The 14,044-nt window shown below is 50.0% G+C and overlaps 1 non-coding gene across 1 annotated transcript; it reads right to left on the bottom strand.

The window, feature by feature from the left end:
• Positions 1–265: 265 nt before the first annotated feature.
• Positions 266–338, bottom strand: TRNAM-CAU (transfer RNA methionine (anticodon CAU)). The gene has a single exon. It is a non-coding gene; the product is annotated as a tRNA-Met (tRNA).
• Between the last annotated feature and the right edge of the window lie 13,706 nt (positions 339–14,044).

Here is a 14,044-nt window from a genome sequence, read left to right as displayed (position 1 = left end):
AACATATGAAGCTGCCTTATACTGAATCAGACCCTCGGTCCATCAAAGTCAGTATTGTCTACTCAGACTGGCAGCGGCTCTCCAGGGTCTCAAGCTGAGGTTTTTCACACCTGGACCCTTTTTTGGAGATGCCAGGGATTGAACCTGGGACCTTCTGCTTACCAAGCAGATGCTCCACTACTAAGCCACCGTCCCTCCCCTTTAGTGGCTCTCCATGGTCTCCAGCTGAGGTTTTGCACACCTATCTACCTGGACCCATTTTAGTTGGAGATGCCGGGAATTGAACCTGGGACCTTCTGCTTATGAAGCAGATGCTCTACCACTGAGCCACCGTCTCCTGGCTCCACCTCCCAAGTCCTCAGATATTTCTTGAATTGGATTTGGCAACCCTGGGGGGGGGGGGGGCGGGAGACAGTCCAGGCAGAAAGAATGTAAAATACTTTCCTTGGATTTCTCAACCCATTCCAGAACACACACTCAAAACATCAATCTGTCTCTCTGTCTCTGTCTCTCTGTGCCTTTCTGTCTCTGTCTCTCTCTCTCTGCAATGCATTCCTCAGCCCAGCCTGAAAGCCTCATTAGGGCCTCCACAATTGTGTTCCAACGTCTGCTGCCGTTTGATCTCCGAGAAGGTTGGGCTGGCCAGCAAAGCTCCCTTTGAAAGTCCAACCCATGCATGGAGAAATAATTAAGACACAATGAAGTGCATTCTGAGATGTTTTCCCCCCTGAAAAGGGTGGGCAAAGGGGGTTCAAAAAAAGAAACCTCCCTGCTTTGTGATGGAATTACAGCCGAGCTCCCTTTTCAAGCACCTGCAGGGAAAATATCTTGCCCGGAAGGAAGGGGCAGCTGATGCTGACAAAGGGCAAAGGTGTAGTTATTTAATCCCAAATGAAAAAAAACTGGCAATGTCGTTACAGGGCAGAGAGGCTACTAAGGGGAGACTTTATTTATATTTATAAGGGCTCTCCTTTCTTGGAGGTTTTTAAACAGAGGCAAGATGGCCATCTGACAGCAATGAGGATCCTGTGAATTTTTTAAAAAGGCAAAGGTAGTCCCCTGTGCAAGCACCAGTCTGGGGTGACGTCGCATCATGACGTTTTCAAGGCAGTTTTATGAGGTGGTTTGCCATTGCCTTCCCCAGTCATCTACACTTCCCCTCCCAGCAAGCTGGGTCCTCGTTTGACTGACCTCAGAAGGATGGGAGGCTGAGTCAACCTTGATCTGGCTACCTGAACCCAGCTTCCGCCAGGATCAAAATCAGGCCGTGAGCAGAGAGTTCGGACTGCAGCTTTGCCACTCTGCACCAAGAGGCTGCTATAGCCTGTGAATTTAGGCGAAGGTATTTGTTAATTTCCTGCATTGTGCAAGGGGGCTGGACTATCAGGGGTGGCCAATGGTAGCTCTCCATATGTTTTTTGCCTACAACTCCCATCAGCACCAGCCATTGGCTATGCTGGCTGGGGCTGATGGGAGTTGTAGGCAAAAAACATCTGGAGAGCTACCGTTGGCCACCCCTGGACTAGATGACCCTGGAGGTCCCTTCCAATTCTATGATTCTATTTAAGAGCAACTGAGGCGGGTACTGATCTCTGCTTTGGAAGAAGGGAGGTCAACTCCTCCTCTCACACTATTTTCCTGATCTCCTTCACTGCTTCCTCCAAGAGCTGCTCTTTCCTTGCTAGGGAAAACACTGCAGAAACTCATGGACGACTTCAAGAGGGGCTTGGATAAACATATGGCGCAGAGGTTCGTCAGTGGCTGATAGCCACAAGGTATAGGTGGAACTCTGTCTGGTGCTTGCGGGGGACATAGTGGGAGGGCTGCTAGCCTCATTAGTGGACCTCTTGATGGCACTTGGGTTTTTTGGCCACTGTGCGACACAGAATGTTGGACTGGATGGGCCACTGGCCAGATCCAACATGGCTTCTCTTATGTTCTTATGTGACACAGAGTGTTGGACTGGATGGGCCACTGGCCTGATCCAACATGGCTTCTCTTATGTTCTTATGCGACACAGAGTGTTGGACTGGATGGGCCATTGGCCTGATCCATCATGGCTCCTCTTATGTTCTTATGGGATACAGAGTGTTGGACTGAATGGGTCATTGGCCTGATCCAACATGGCTTCTCTTATGTTCTTATGCGACACAGAGTGTTGGACTGAATGGGTCATTGGCCTGATCCAACATGGCTTCTCTTATGTTCTTATGCGACACAGAGTGTTGGACTGGATGGGTCATTGGCCTGATCCATCATGGCTCCTCTTATGTTCTTATGCGACACAGAGTGTTGGACTGGATGGGCCATTGGCCTGATCCATCATGGCTCCTCTTATGTTCTTATGCGACACAGAGTGTTGGACTGGATGGGCCATTGGCCTGATCCATCATGGCTCCTCTTATGTTCTTATGGGACACAGAGTGTTGGACTGGATGGGCCATTGGCCGGATCCATCATGGCTCCTCTTATGTTCTTATGGGACACAGAGTGTTGGACTGGATGGGTCATTGGCCTGATCCATCATGGCTCCTCTTATGTTCTTATGGGACACAGAGTGTTGGACTGGATGGGCCATTGGCCTGATCCAACATGGCATCTCTTATGTTCTTATGTGACACAGAGTGCTGGACTGGATGGGCCATTGGCCTGATCCAACATGGCTTCTTTTATGTTCTTATGTGACACAGAGTGTTGGACTGGATGGGCCACTGGCCTGATCCAACATGGCTTCTCTTATGTTCTTATGCTCTTTCTCTGCTAGAGAAAGCACTGCAAAAACTCATAGATGGCTTCAAGAGGGGCTTGGATAAACATAAGGCGCAGAGGTTCATCACCGGCTGTTAGCCACAAAGTATAGGTGGAACTCTCTGACTGGGGCAAGTGATGCTCTGTATTCTTGGCGCTTGGGAGGGCTTCTAGTGTCCTGGCCCTACTGGTGGACCTCCTGATGGCACCTGGGTTTTTTTATGCCACTGTGTGACAAAAAGTGTTGGACTGAATGGGCCACTGGTCTGACCCAACATGGCCTCTCTTATGTTCTTATATCTGGGGCAGTGATGCTCTTTATTCTTGGTGCTAGAGGTGGAGGGGGCACAGTGGGAGGGCTTCTAGTGTCCTGGCCCCACTGGTGGACCTCCTGATGGCACTTGGGTTTTTTGGCCACTGTGTGACACAGAGTGTTGGACTGGATGGGTCATTGGCCTGACCCACCACGGCTTCTCCTTCGTTCTTATGGATGCTGCATCCCCTGAAAGAACACCAGAAAGTTCCCATTCCATCAGAGCAGGTCATTGGCTTTCCCATCTTCTGTCTTCAAAGAACCCTTTTCCATACTCCCTGCTCTGTCCCAAAGACTGAGCTCTCTGCTGTTTCCCTGAGGGGGTCAGGCTCTGCCCAAGAGAAAGGGCCATGACTCAGTGGCAGAGCACCCCCTCTGCAGGCAGAAGATTTTGGGGCCTGTTCACACATGCGAAATAAGGCAGTTACAATCCACTTCAGCGACCATTTGCAAGTGGATTCTGCCATTCCACACAGTAAAATCCAGTTGCCAAGCGCACTGAAAGGACATTATTCAGTGCGTGTGAAAACGCCGTGTTCAACACGAGCACATCTGGTGGAAGGTGCTGGGAAAGGCTTCTCTCTGCCTGAGAACCTGGAGAACCAGTTTGGTGTAGTGGTTAAGTGCGCGGACTCTTATGTGGGAGAACCGGGTTTGATTCCCCACTCCCCCCCCTTGCAGTTGCTGGAATGGCCTTGGGTCACCTATAGCTTTTGAAGCAGTTGTCTTTGAAAGGGCAGCTGCTGGGGGAGCCCTCTCAGCCCCATCCACCTCACAGGGCGTCTGTTGTGGGGGGAGAAGATGTAGGAGATTGAAGGCCGCTCTGAGTCTCTCATTCAGAGAGAAGGGCAGGGTATAAATCTGCAGACATCGTCTTCTTCATGGTAGACAACACCAATCTAGATGGACCAATGGCCCGACTCTAGTGGGGGGGGGGGCTGCTTCAGCAAATCAAGGGCCAACTGGACTTCGTCACTTTACTGTGTGAGCCCCACAGGCTCTCCGGACCATTGCCTTGCTGCCTACATGCTACGGAGGACCAATGGAGGCAAACTCTCAAAGAATGCTTGTGCGCCATTCTAGACATTTCCAGGGGGGAACTTCAGAGTATCTCCAGTGAGCACAATGGACTTAGGTCCAGACCAGAGGTGGCCAAACTCGGGAGTCACATGTGGCTCTTTCACACATATTGTGTGGCTCTTGAAGCCCCCGCTGCCCCAGTGGCCTGCTTGGAAAAGCATTCGTCTCTTTCCATCACTTCACCGAGCCAAGCCAGCTGCAGCTTGGAAAACGATTTAAAGTTCCTTTCTTTCCACCGCTCCCTCCCTGCCCCCCCCCATCTATTTGCTTTCTTTCCACCTTTCCTTCCTTCTTGTCTTGCAGCTCTCAAACACCTGACATTTATTCTATGTGGCTCTTGCGTTAAGCAAGTTTGGTCACCGCCGGTCCAGACCGACTTAATTAAACCCCCCCAAAACAAGAACTGTAACAAGGGGGGACAGAAAGAGCAAGAAAAGCACAAGCCGCCACCCTAGAATTTCTTAATAAGCTTACCATATTGAAGTAGTCCAAGATGTTTACCGACAGATCTGCATTCCTGACGTACATCAAACAGTACACACACACTCACACACACACGCACAAATCTTCATCCCAACAACGGTCCATTACAATCTTCAGTTTGAGTCTCTCGCGCCCACATATTAGGATAAAAGAAGCTTTTGTCATTTCTTTTTGATTCTGAGCACCTGTGGGGGGGGGGCGGCGTATACCTGACAGACTTTGAGCTTTCCTCCCCAGCCGTCTTCCCAAACGTGCAGAACTGCACTCGCTGGCAGAGAGAAACTCTGAAGCCTTCGGGAGCGTCACAAAAGCCGCCTGCTTGAGATTCCTTTGTCGAACATAATTGCTCAGATCACAAGCGATATTTTGAATGATTAAACAACCCGCATAAAAGCTGCAAAATACAGACGCCTGGATCGCTTTAAACCCCCGTTGCCTCCCCAGACAGCGAAACAGAGGAACGCTCCTGCAGGAAAGAACAATGCCAACCTCTTGCGCTTCAGAAACGACAGCAGGGAAACAAAACACACAAATAAATAAAAGGCTTTTAGAGCACCGTGTCCAGCATCCGCAAACTATAAAGTCTATGGCTATCGGTTTCAGGAGTTCCCGGAGGTTAGCCGGACAAGATCATGGCGTGCACAGCTTCTACGTTTCTTGGGAGGTTTGTCTGTACCAGGGGTGGCCAAACTGTGGCTCTTTCAGACGTATTGTGTGGCTCTCAAAGGCCCCACGGCCCCATCAGCCAGCTTAGAGAAGGCATTTCTGCCAAGCCAGGCAGCAGAATTGGAGAATGCATTTAAAGTTGCTTTCTTTCCACCTCCACCTCCCACCCCCTTCTATTTGCCTGCCTACCTTCCTTCTGGCTCTCAAACATCTGACGTTCATTACTTGTGGCTCTCAAACATCTGACGTGTACTCTGCGTGGCTCTTATGTTAAGCAAGTTTAGCCACCCCTGGTCTATACTGTTGGACTGGATAAACAAATGGAGCAGAGATCCATGAGCAGCTATAAGCCACAAGGCACAGAGTGGTAAAGCTGCAGTATTGCAGTCCTAAGCTCTGCTCAGGACCTGAGTTCGATCCCGGCGGAAGCTGGGTTCAGGCAGCCGGCTCAGGGTTGACTCAGCGTTCCATCTTTCCAAGGTGGGTAAAATGAGTACCCAGCTTGCTGGGGAGAAAGTGTAAATGACTGGAGAAGGCAATGGCAAACCACCCCGTAAAAAGTCCGCCGTAAAAACGATGTGACATCACCCCAGAGTCAAAAACAACTGGTGCTTGCACTCCTTTACCTTTATAGAGATGGAACACTCTGTCTGGGGGTGTTTGGGGGGCAACAGGGGGAAGGCTTTCTGGAGTTCTGGCCCTGCTGCTGGATTTCCTGAGGGCACCTGGGTTGTGGCCACTGTGTGACCCACAGTGTTGGACTGGATGGGCCATTGGCCTGATCCAACATGGCTTCTCTTACGTTCTTATACCTGGTACACTGATGCTCTGTATTCTTGGTGCTTGGGAGGGACAACAGTGTGAGGACTTCTAGTATCCTGGCCCCACTGATGGACCTCTTGATGGCACCTCGGTTGTGGCCACTGTGTGACCCACAGTGTTGGACTGGATGGGCCATTGGCCTGATCCAACATGGCTTCTCTTACGTTCTTATACCTGGTACACTGATGCTCTGTATTCTTGGTGCTTGGGAGGGACAACAGTGTGAGGACTTCTAGTATCCTGGCCCCACTGATGGACCTCTTGATGGCACCTCGGTTGTGGCCACTGTGTGACCCACAGTGTTGGACTGGATGGGCCATTGGCCTGATCCAACATGGCTTCTCTTACGTTCTTATACCTGGTACACTGATGCTCTGTATTCTTGGTGCTTGGGAGGGACAACAGTGTGAGGACTTCTAGTATCCTGGCCCCACTGATGGACCTCTTGATGGCACCTCGGTTGTGGCCACTGTGTGACCCACAGTGTTGGACTGGATGGGCCATTGGCCTGATCCAACATGGCTTCTCTTACGTTTTTATACCTGGTACACTGATGCTCTGTATTCTTGGTGCTTGGGAGGGACAACAGTGTGAGGACTTCTAGTATCCTGGCCCCACTGATGGACCTCTTGATGGCACCTCGGTTGTGGCCACTGTGTGACCCAGAATGTTGGACTGGATGGGCCGCTGGCCTGATTCAACCATGGTTTCTCTGACGTTCTTACCATGAAGAACCCTGCTGTCTAGCTCAGTTGCAGTTGCAAAATGCCAAGAGGATGGGGCTCAACGGCAGAGCTCCTGCCTTCAGTGCAGGAGGTCCAGAGGTTCAATCCCTGCATCTTCAGGCTACAGGATCTCAGGCAGCAGAGTCAAACAAGACCTTCTGTCTAAGGTCCCAGAGAGCCTCTGACAGTCAAACACAACAGAACAGAGCTAGACAAATCAATGATTGGACTCCATGTGGGGGTGATTCATATTTTAATGTTTTAAATGTTTTAATTATTTAACTGTTTGAATGACTAAACCTAATTTATGTGCGATCCTATGTTGTAAGCCGCCCTGAGCCACTTGGTGGGAAGGGCGGGATATAAATCATAAAATAAATGAATGAATGAATGAATGAATGAATGAATGAATGAATGAATGAATATTATGAAACTGCCTATCCATTGCCCATCTTTGGTCTAAAGCCAGTTTGGTGTAGTGGTGAAGTGTGCAGACTCTTATCTGGGAGAACCGGGTTGGATTCCCCACTCCTCCACTTGCAGCTGCTGAGTTAGCCATAGCTCTCGCAGAGCTGTCCTTGAAAGGAGAGCTCTCTCAGCCCCACCCACCTCACAGGGTGTCTGTGTCGGAGCGGGAGTAGCAGAGTGAGGGAGATGACTTGCCCGACACAGGGCTTCAGGAAAGAAAATCAGGCAGACACGTGCAACTAGTGCCAAAAGGTGTATTAACATATATACACAACAAGTGCTCTCTTGTGCAGTCTATACAATATCACCTCCACGGACAAAGTGCTTCGCCTAACCACCATCTCACAGGGAGAGACCTGTGTGATGCACACACAGATCATATATAGTCCAAGCAGCCAATCCTGGCCGTGCTGACTCAGCAGATTGCATCACTTGGCTTCTGCCGGCTCAAGCCGGTCTGCTGATCAGGTCACTGTGACCTAGCCTGGCAGCTAGATCACCAGCTGTCATACTGTAGCTGTCAGACTGGGTTTATGTAGATTCTTGCTCCAACACACCTCCTAATCTATTTAAACCCAGTGCACCAAAACACTTTACACAGTTTACATACATGTCCACCAGCAACATTACAGTTCATATTTACGTAGCTCGGAACCCTTTCCGGAATTCGTTCAGGAACTCATCATGATTGTAAAACACATCATCGTGTTCCTGTTCAGCCAGCTCTTTCAGACGCTTGGCTTCAGCCTCCTTCTCCCTTGCCTCGCACTCTGCCACCCAGGCTTTCCATTTCTTAGCCTTTTCTTTTAACATTTCCTCAAATCCGGGTGGGTCTGGATTGACAGTCAGAGTGACATAGGGACACTTGTACCTAGCGGGACGTTGGCCTTTGGTGGACCTGGCAGACACCCGTGGCCCTGTGCTTGGACCAGCTTTGTCTTCTTCGGGTTGCTCTGTTCCCACCTCCTGGGCTGGTTGCTCTGCCCCTGTAATTGGGTGTTGAACCTCCTGACTCTCACACTTTACCTCCAGTTCCTGCATTTGAGGCTCTGCCTCCTGACTCTGCTCGTCAGGCTCTGTGCCAGCATTCGGCTCACCTTCTCCAGCCCCACTGGGTGCCACCTCCTGGGCTGGAGTTCTGGGCTGCGCTCCAACATCGTTATCGCTACTTGGCAGCAGGACAAATTGTTTCTGCAAGGAGTGCAACCTTGGCCAGCTGCTTTCTTCATTGAACTGGGCACTCTTACTAAGTGTTATCTTGCATTTGCTATTGCAGAAACGATAACACCTGGCCCTTGGCTTGTAGCCCAGAAAAATTAGGCTCTCTGCCCGGACATCCCCCTCCCCGCTACTCGTGGAGTGGATGCCAACCCGAGCCCGTGACCCAAAGACTTTTAAAGAACTCAAATCTGGGGTCTTGTTCAACAGTAACCTGTAAGGCACATTTTTCACAGTATTACACCAAACCCTATTTTGCAAAAAAACAGCTGCATGTATGGTTTCTGCCCAATAGGTCATTGGCAGTTGTGCATCCTCTAACATGCAATACATCACATTCTGCAATACAGCCCCATGCCCATTTTCTCGGGGCGTTGCCGGGTTCGTCAGACGGTGGGCGATGCCCTTGTTCTCCAGCCAACGTTTCATCTGGTTAGATAAGAATTCCCCCCCCTCTGTCGGTTTGTACAGCCAGGAGATTAACCCCTAATTGTCTCTCCACTGCTTTGACCCACTTGGTGAATGTCTTATACACCTCAGACTTATGCACCATGGTGAAAACCCACGCGTACCTCGTGTGGTCGTCGGTGGCCACCAAGCAGTATCTCCTCCCCGACAGACTCTTTGGCAATGGGCCAATAACGTCTAAATGGACTAGTTCCAGGGCTCGTGTGCTTTCCCTTGAGCTTTCTTTAGCAACAGCACACGCCTTGCTTTTGGTCTTCTTGCAGACCTGGCAATCCAAGTAACATTTGCAAGGATTTACTTTCAAACTAGGCACAAGCTCCAGGGTTTTCTTTAACGCCCTAAATCCGCAGTGCCCAAGTCTCCTATGGAGCAAATGTATACAATTATTGTGCACAGGCTCATTCGACACCTGAGCCACCTGGGCACAATCACTCTGGACCACATACAGTTTACCTTCCCTCTTTCCTGTCACAAGCAACTTTCCCCCACCTCCCAGGATTTTGCAGCAGGTTTTCTCAAATCTCACCTGGTATCCCTGGTCAAACAGTGTGCTAACACTCAACAGGTTAGACTGCAGTGAGGGTACATACAACACTTTTTGCAACATACATTTCAGTGCAGGAAATTCCACATTGCCTGAGCAAACAGAATTGGCAGTGGTCCCATCAGCCAATCTCACATACTTATGCTCAGGACCGTCAATGTTTTTCAACAACTCCTTCTCGCAGCAGAGATGGCTCGTTGCCCCGGAGTCTAAAATCCAAGCAGACCCTGTGCTCTCTACTGCAGACGTGACCAGCCGGGTTGCTTCCTCACACGGGCTGGCGGTCCTCCGCTCTCGCCGCACACGCCCCCGCCTCTTCTCCCTCTCAGGGCAAGCTCGGAGCAGGTGCTGCGACGACCCGCATCCATAGCAGCGACGGACTGCAAACGCAGTCGGCTCCACTTCCTCCACCTTCGGACGCCTGCCAGCAGCAAAAGCTGGCTCATTCTTGGCTGTCTTCCCGGACACACCGATAACAGCACGCTGCCTGGCCGACACCCCCGGACAGCTCACGGCCGCAATTCTCTCTTGGAAGTCAAGCAGGTGGGCACAGACGTATTCCATGGTCAGGGTCGCTACGTCCACCGTCTCCAGAGAAGTTATCAGGGGAGTGTACTCAGGTGGCAACGACGACAGCAAAATGTACACTCTGTCGTCTGGAGCTACAGTCTTGCCTCTTGCCTCCAGCTCAACGAAACAGTCCGTTAGCCGTTTGATGTGATCTTTCACACACCCTCCAGCCGGCATAACGGTGCGGAACATCCTCCTTGTCAAGGCCATGAGGGAACCGGCAGTGGTGCTAACATGCACCGCACTCAACGCGTCCCAGGCAGCCTTGGGAGTGTCCTTCCCTCGCACATAAACCAGCTGGTCATCTCCTATAGACAGCACTATGTTGGCCAGTGCCTTATCCGATAACACAGTCTCGGCAGGAGATAAGTCAGCAGGGGGGTTACTCACGAACAGCCATTGCCCTTCACGCTTGAGGTAGTGTTGCATTCTCAGGCTCCACACCGCGTAGTTGGCTGAGGTGAGCTTCTCAACGGCTACTCCAAGCTGTTGCTGAGCCATCGTGCCGACTCCTCCTCACGGCTGGCTGCCGACGTCCCTCTGGCTCTCAAACAGAGAACGGTGGTGCTTCTGTGTCCTTCACCGGCGTTCCTCGCCTCCGGCTCTTTCCAAACTCACAGTCAGCTCAACTCTCAACTCTCTCCTCCGCGCAGCGGAAGCGTGCTGGGCCCATAACCCTGTCGGAGCGGGAGTAGCAGAGTGAGGGAGATGACTTGCCCGACACAGGGCTTCAGGAAAGAAAATCAGGCAGACACGTGCAACTAGTGCCAAAAGGTGTATTAACATATATACACAACAAGTGCTCTCTTGTGCAGTCTATACAATATCACCTCCACGGACAAAGTGCTTCGCCTAACCACCATCTCACAGGGAGAGACCTGTGTGATGCACACACAGATCATATATAGTCCAAGCAGCCAATCCTGGCCGTGCTGACTCAGCAGATTGCATCACTTGGCTTCTGCCGGCTCAAGCCGGTCTGCTGATCAGGTCACTGTGACCTAGCCTGGCAGCTAGATCACCAGCTGTCATACTGTAGCTGTCAGACTGGGTTTATGTAGATTCTTGCTCCAACAGTCTGTTGTGGGGGAGGAAGATAAAGGAGATTGTAAGACTCTCTGAGACTCCTAAATTCAGAGAGAAGGATGGGGTAAAAATCCAATGTTTTCTTCTAAATCAAGGGTCTCCAACATGGTACCCGTGGGAACTTTCCTAGTGCCCTCCAAATTTTTTTAGAAAGCCAGTGGGGCTTTCGTCCAGCATGCCGTCTGATTGACCAGTGGAGGACTGATTGTCCATGCAGACCTTTAAAAGCATTGTTTTGTCAGCAGCTTGTACCACAGCACAAGGATCTTCACTGTGTGAGCTGAAGGTTAAGCTGTGGCCACCATTTTGTAGCTGGCTCCGCCTCCTGCGGCAGCCATTTTGTGTCTGTGCCAACCACACAAGTGTCAGAATTCCAAATCTGCCCACAGGCTCAAAAAAAACGTTGGGGATAGAAAAAGAGTGGAAAGTAAAAGGACACTGGACAATTTTTGATAATGATTAAGTCTTAGAAAAAAGGAGAATATTAATTTTTGTTTTTATTACCTTTAAATATTAGTACTTTAAGTAAATAACACGGGTGGGGGTCAAGTAACGGGGGGAGGGGTGGGTAGAAAGTAATATATGGGATAGATAATAAAAGAAATTATTAATGATGCAAGAAATATAATTTGTTACCATATGTTACCAAATAAAATTGTTTTAATAGTAAAAAAAAATGTTGGGGACCCCTGGTGTAAAATACCAAAGCCACCATTTCAAAATCTTCTGTACCTGCTAATGCCAGAAGCAGTCACTATTCACCTGTGGCAAGCAAGAATTTACTAGCTTGGTCTGAAGGACAGATAAAGAACTCAGTGGCAGCAGAATATTCAGCGGCATTCTCTTATTTATTTTTTTTCACCCAACGTTTGCTCAAGCAGGTCAAACTGTCCAAGGCGAGACAAGACAGTCAACGGTTGAGGACCCAAGAGGTGAAGGCTTAGATTAGGCTAAATTTTGGCACTGTGCCCTGTTTAACTGAAAGTGATACTGGATTTATATCCTGCCCTCCTCGCCAAATCTCAGTTTTAGAGCAGCTTAGAATCTCCACGACCTTCCTCCCCCACAACAGACACCCTATGAGCAGTGTTCCCTCTAAGCTGAGTTAGCGTGAGCTAGCTCACAGTTTTTTAGCATCCGGCTCACACATTTTTGTCTTAGCGCAAGAAGGATGACCCCAGAGCACACTAATTTATGCAGTAGCTCACCACTTTAATGCCAGTAGCTGATAACTTAAATCCCAGTAGCTCACAAAGTAGAATTTTTGCTCACAAGACTCTGCAGCTTAGAGGGAACATTGCCTGTGAGGTACGTGGGGCTGAGAGAGCTCTGCCAGAAGCTGCCCTTTCAAGGACAACTCCTACCAGAGCTCCGGCTGAGCCAAGGCCATTCCAGCAGCTGCAAGTGAAGGAGTAGGGAATCAAACCCGGTTCTCCCAGATTAAAAGTCCATGCACTTAACCATTACAACAAACTAGCTCTTGGGATTCCATGCCTCCTAGAACACACTCGGTCTGCATCAGATTCCCTTGGCTTCCCCCCACCCTAGTTTTTTAAACATACAAATTAAACTGTTTTTGGCCCATCTGAAGAACTCTTAGCAAATGCAGAAGCCTGCACTTTCTCCATGGGCAGCCTTGCATTTCGGTCCTTCCAACAGGCATTACTCAGTCATCGAGTTTGTTATTAGAAACATGAATTATACAGGATACCAAATACATTAAAAGAGGGGAGGGGGGAACTGCACGACTTGTGCCTCTCTGGTTCTAATTAGATCAAGATTGGTAGCCATGTTAGTCTGTCTGTAGCAGGCAGGGCCGGCCCCCTGGCACTAGGCAAACTAGACGACTGCCTAGGGCGCCGGCCTTCTGAGGGCACCAAATTGGATGCCCCTATGTGACTTGGTGATGTTATCAGTGGGGAGGGAGGGCACCAGAACGTAGCCTTGCCTAGGGTGTCGGACAGTCTAGGGCCAGTCCTGGTAGCTGGAGAAAAGAGCAGGAGTTCAGGAACACCATGAGGACTAACAAAATTTGGGCCAGGGGAGGAGCTTTTGTGAGCCACCGCTCACATCTTCAGATACTTGAAGAAGTGAACAGAAGCTCATTTCCTGCTCCAGATTTTGTTAAGTCTTGAAGGTGCTCCTAGACACATGATGTGATGCTATCGCTTTACTCTGCTCTGGTAAGACCTCACCTGGAGTATTGTGTTCAGTTTTGGGCGCCACATTTTAAGAAGGATATAGACAAGCTGGAACGGGTCCAGAGGAGAGTGACAAAGATGGTGAGGGGTCTGGAGACCACGTCCTATGAGGAAAGGTTGAAGGAGCTGGGGATGTTTAGCCTGGAGAGGAGGCGGCTGAGAGGTGATACGATCACCATCTTCAAGTCCTTGAAGGGCTCTCATCTAGAGAATGGGATGGAATTGTTTTCTGTGGCCCCAGAAGGTGGGACCAGAACCAATGGGTTGAAATTAAATCAAAAGAGTTTCCGGCTCAATATCAGGAAGAACTTCCTGAGCAGTTAGAGCGGTTCCTCAGTGGAACAGGCTTCCTCGGGAGTTGATGGGCTCTCCTTCCTTAGAGGTTTTTAAACAGAGGCTAGAGGGCCATCTGACAGCGATGAAGATTCTACAAATTTGGGGCAGGTATTTGTGGCTTTCCTGCATTGTGCAGGGGCTTGGACTAGATGGCCCTGGAGGTCCCTTCCAACTCTATGATTCTATGATTCTTTTCTACTGGTTCCAATAGTTTCTGCTTCTTCCTGGGGTTTCTTGCAGTGGATGCAAACCCAGGTTGCCAGCTCTGCATTGGGAAATACCTGGAGATTTGGGGCAGATGGAGCCCGATGAGGCA

The sequence above is a fragment of the Heteronotia binoei genome, chromosome 11, assembly GCF_032191835.1.
Source record: "Heteronotia binoei isolate CCM8104 ecotype False Entrance Well chromosome 11, APGP_CSIRO_Hbin_v1, whole genome shotgun sequence".
NCBI lineage: Eukaryota > Metazoa > Chordata > Lepidosauria > Squamata > Gekkonidae > Heteronotia > Heteronotia binoei.
This window is presented reverse-complemented; position numbering and strand designations above follow the sequence as displayed.